Source organism: Neopsephotus bourkii, unplaced genomic scaffold (assembly GCF_033783945.1).
Source record: "Neopsephotus bourkii isolate Nb327-2 ecotype Australia unplaced genomic scaffold, CSIRO-AGI_Nbou_v1 NB_1792, whole genome shotgun sequence".
NCBI lineage: Eukaryota > Metazoa > Chordata > Aves > Psittaciformes > Psittacidae > Neopsephotus > Neopsephotus bourkii.
The window spans coordinates 1,333,990-1,339,164 of record NW_026902266.1 but is presented as its reverse complement, the minus strand read 5'-3'; the positions used below and the strand labels follow the sequence as shown (position 1 = coordinate 1,339,164).

The window sequence follows — 5,175 nt, the reverse complement described above, 5'->3', positions numbered from 1 at the left end:
GGAATTCAGATAGCAAACTAAGGGAGCAACAGACTGGCTGTGCAGCCAAACCAGAGTGCTGGGAAAGGTCTGCATTATGTATCTATCTATCTGGATCTGCCAGTCTTGTTCTCAGTGACCTTAGGCAAATTAGTTAAGGTCTCACAGCCTCATTTTCTTTCTCTGGAAAAATCAAGATAGTAATAGAGAGCAACTCCACAATGGCATTGTGAGGATACATCATTAATTCAACATAAGAAGGACATGGAGCTTCTTGGAGCAAGTCCAGAGGAGTGCCATGAGGGTCTGGAGCACCTCCCTTATGAGAAAATACAGGCTGAGAAAGTTGGGGCTGTTCAACCTGGAGAAGAGAAGTCTGCGTGGAGACCTCATAGCAGCCTTCCAGTATCTGCAGGGGGCCTATAGGGATGCTGAGGAGGGACTCTTCAACATGGATTGTAGCGATAGGACAAAGGGTAACAGGTTCAAACTTAAAAAAGGGAAGTTCAGGTTAGATATAAGGAGGAAGTTCTTTACTGTAAGGGTGGTGAAGCACTGGAATGGGGTGCCCAGGGAAGTTGTGAATACTCCATCCCTGGTGGTATTCTAGGCCAGGGTGGACAGAGCCTTGGGTGACATGGTTTAGTGTGAGGTGTCCCTGCCCATGGCAGGAGGGTTGGAACAAGATGATCTTAAAGTCTTTTCCAACCCTAACTATTCTATGATTCTGTGATTCATTCTATGATTTATCATATGCATTGAATTTTCCAGAGTGAGATGGGATAGAATACCAACAGCTGAGAAACAGGCTTTGCTGAAACTGCTTCTTTACTTGGAGAGTGGTTTTGCTGCTTCTGCAGCAGCCCTTGAGGCTCTGTTACCACTGAAGGGTAGCCTCACCAGCTCTCCATTTACACTTTAAAAACCTCTACGCAGGCAGCAGCACAGACACAGATGCAGCTGCAAGAAGAAACCACACACCACAGTTGTGCAGGTGCATGTGGGCCCCAGTGGGAAAGAATATTAACTATTTCCTGGTAATAGGGACACAGAGGTCCTTCATGTGGATAAAATAATATCAGCACAGTTCCAGGCAACAGCCTGTGTGGGAAACTATTATCACAATGAACACATAACTGTGCTTAACAGATCCTAGCTTCAATGACTATAGGCTAAATATTCTGGACTCTCTTTCAAATTCAGCTAAGTTTGTGCATCATGTGGCCCATATTTTCAATGTGGCAGGGAAAGCTTTCATCCAAAGACTTCAATTAGTGTTAAAGCTTTGTAACTCGAAGGCATAGTTGGTATTTACCCCAGTATTTAAAAATCAGATCCATCTTTTGTGACAAGCTCATAACATTATTTACATGTGCCCTTGATAAAAAGTTGCAGCAGAATCATTCTTTATGTCCATAAGGTACCTGGGAATTAGAAGAATAATTCATAATTGATACGTTTTAGAAGAGTTTTATCCTTTGAGAGGAAAACTGACTGTTTTGATTCTTCCACTGTATTCTTTAATTACAATTGTTGTCTGAATCGTAGTCTGAAATTGAAACTGCATGATTATTTGCTAAAGTAACAAGGCATGTTTCCTTTCTCTGAAACGCATGAAGTGAGAATCAGGCCTCTAGTATGAATGTATACGTAAACTGCATTTTAAAATCACGTTCTATGAAATTGCTTCCAGTTATATGGTTTGCTGGAATATTAAGATGCAAATGTAGGCAAAGCAGATTTTTTTTAATACAGTTAATATCTGTGACCCTAGTATGATTGGCTGAGCTGAAGCTGTGGCAGGAGATAATGATGTTCTGCTGAAACACAGCAACGCTTCAGTAAACCCTGATGATGATAATACACTGAAATAAAAACATGTGGCATTGCAATCCACCCACACTTCATCACGCATCACACCAAAAATGTCACGATGTGCTGATGGTGAAGTTTCTCTTCTATAATCACAGAGCTGGCAGTTCGAGCTGCAATACTCACAACAAACCATGCTGTTTCATTTCATGTGTTTGGCTGGTTTTGACCGTACCCAGGATCTTTCTTACTTGAGACGGTGATGGTGGATGCTCCTTAAGCATTGAAAAACGGGATTCAGAAAAATATTTAGTCATGCAAATTTCTGCTCTTACTGAGCCCCACCTGAACAGTAAGAGGCTGTAAAACTAGGCAGAAAACCTAGTAAGAAAGAAGTCTGGCACCAGATTTCCATGTCTCCTTGCTTTCAAGCAGAGCGGAAAGTAGCCTCTTTCAATTCTACTTAAAATATAACTCCTGCAGGTTTTCCAGATTTGCCTTTGCACTTACAGACTTTTGAAAGCTTTGATTTGGCACAAGTTTCAGAAAAGGTTTAGGGTTGTAGGTAGTTGGAATGATGGCAGAAGTGGAAATTTACCTTCCCTCTGTGTCATCATTACAAAATAGTTATGAAAGTTTTTTTGGTTTTCTTTTTCTGTTTACCCTGTCTGTCTGATAAACAAGACAATACATCCACAGTCACCTTCAAGAGCTTCTATTTCTCCTAACACTGGTGAAGCTAAAGTGAAGATGAAACATTTCAGGAAAAATTGCTTGAATGGATCAGGCTAAATCCAAAGAAGGCCTACCTATATTAAGGCTGGGGCCCGGTAGAGTTTTGGTTCCTGTACCTTAAATTTTAACTTTGATAACCTCAGCCACTACTTAAATCATCTTCAAGTCGTAACATCAAAAAAAAGAAATCCTATTTAAGCTCTCTTAAAGCTCTGTATCTACATATGCTTAATAGCACTTCAGCATCCATAGATCTGAGAAGTGTGACTTCTACTCCTTCAGTGTGGGGTAGACCCAGATGCAAAGCATTTCTCCTCTCTGCCCTTCTCACCTTTTCTCTCTTGGGGTGGATGATGATGGCTGCTGCTTTGGTTTGGTTTGGGTTTTTTTTTTACCTCAAAGCAACAAGTGTTGATGATGATAATCCTTGCTTTGCAGTCGCACCAGTCTCCCCAGGGTATACAATAGATGCCACAAAGTAAGTGACAGTCTTAAACATGGTTCAATCCACCAGGACTTCTTCCAACCTAACCAAGGGGGCTGCTGTCCTGCTCTCATTTCCTGTTTCCAAGGTGCTGCAGGGATGGTCATAATCCCCTTCTGAAGGGCTTGAAATTCACATTTCCCAACTCCCTAGAAAGTATTATAGTGATTAGGGGTGAGATTGGGATGGGACATTTCTCCTCTTGTAGGTCTTCCAGCAGGAGAGGGAAATAAAATTGAATTCACTTTGTCAGAGAGAAGAGTGGTTATGGCTATGATGCCTACTGGTTAGGGCACTCACTAGACAGAGCCTTGCCTTCCTCACCCTGCTTCAGGATTGCTTCTGCATTTTGCAGTAAACAGCTATTGCAATATTGTTTATTGTACCTAAACGTCCCTGAGATCATCACCATGAGAAGTCCAGGATGTCCCTTACCACCTGAGTGCAAACTAACAGGCATGTACTTTCTTTTTCTTCTAATTCACTTCTAATTCTTCCTAAAGTTGTCTTTCCGATAAGACAGCTTGGGAGTACCCCCAAATATCATGTAGGCACTAGAGTACTCTAGGCAGCTGTGGCTTTATGGGGCATGGTAGGAAAGGGCAACAGCAAGGCTTTGCTGCATTTCACACTTTTGGAGAGTTGCACCTGCTAATATAGCACACACATGAATTATGTGATGTGACAGTGGCCATGTAACTGTGCAGTACACATTTCCCACTGCAGTTAGATCAGAGCTGTGTCTGTCCCTGCCTCCTAGAAGACCTGAAGCTCCTCAGGGTCCCGGCTTCTGCTCCATGGGGCTGAAAATCCGGTACTACAAACCCTGACCCTGCACTGACAAAGTTCCTCTTTTAAGCGCTGCAAGTGTAGTGTGGGAGTGAAGTCTAATGATATTTTGGTACCATTCAGTCCTCAGTCTTCTAGATAATCCTGCCAGTAATAACTGCCGTGATGGGCATTTAGTTAGGGCAGTGGCATTTTGTCATGGGAACTTCCATCCACTGCCCACTGAACTGAGCCCGCAGGTGTCATGTCACAAAGGCAAGTGTACGGTTCCTCAGCAGTAAGACCTTCGGATGGCTCCCATGCACAGAGAGGTTTAAAAACAGGGAAGGATCTTACAGACCCCATTTCTGGTCAACAGAGCCACTGATTCCTGAAGCATGACTGGTTCATGAATATAAAAGTAGTTATGACGGAGTGTGTGGTCTTTTTAGGGAAAGGGGTATGGGAACTTCCCGTGCTGTGTCTCCTTGTATGTACTGCAGGGGAAATGGAAGACGAGAAACACTGAAAGCAGGAATTAAGACTGTGTTTTCATTTCCTCTTTCTTGTTTGTTTCTTGGTCCTTCTCTAGTAAAAGAAAAATACAACAACAAAACCCCCAGCTGCACCTGGGTTTTTACATAAATGTTCTCTTGCACTTCAACTTGTTCACCTCCTGGCACTGAACTCCAGAAAATACAGCACACTCTCTCTTTAAGAAAGACTGCTCCCTGCCCAGCTGTTGACTTGCCTGAAGGTGAGACCTCTGTTAAATTCATGGCTCCAGCTGTCAAAAGCAAAGAAAAGCAGCTTTTCCTTGGCGGCTCTCTGCTTTGGGTAGAATTTGACAACTTCCTCAGTCAGCAGAATTTAATCAGCATCAAGTGCCCACAGCCACTCAGCTCCACCACTGCTGGGGCTGGGGCTGGGACGGGGGAGCCAGACCTGCGGAGGAGATGAGGGGGAGAGGCTGCAATGCAGCAGGCACAAACAGACACAGGCACAGTCACCCGTTTCTGTAGGAAATCCAAAGCTTGTCACTGTCTAGGGAAAGCCCCATTATACCCTTTGGCTTAAGAATTGCTGATATCACCCAGTACCCTTAGCCAGCTTATGTTCTGCTATGTCCTCCTGTGAGAAGCTGAGAGCAGTAAGTAGAGTGAGTTATTGACAGCTGACAATGAGACTGATTTCCAGTGAAAGCTGGTGAAATGGGCTCAGGGATACAGTTTCCTAGACTTAAGTGAACAAGTAGAGCTAAGGGAGCAACTTCTGAGATCACCATGCCCTGCTTGCCTTCCTCCTAGGGAAGAAAGTGTCTTCAGTTATTGTCACGTATATGTCAACAAACGAAATGATCCAGCACATGGATCCAGCAAAATTGTTAAGCCAAGTGC

General features: G+C 43.4%; 1 non-coding gene across 1 annotated transcript; it reads right to left on the bottom strand.

The window, feature by feature from the left end:
- Positions 1–2,985: 2,985 nt before the first annotated feature.
- LOC133206502 (U6atac minor spliceosomal RNA) lies at positions 2,986–3,096 on the bottom strand. Its single transcript, XR_009723794.1, has one exon. It is a non-coding gene; the product is annotated as a U6atac minor spliceosomal RNA (small nuclear RNA).
- Between the last annotated feature and the right edge of the window lie 2,079 nt (positions 3,097–5,175).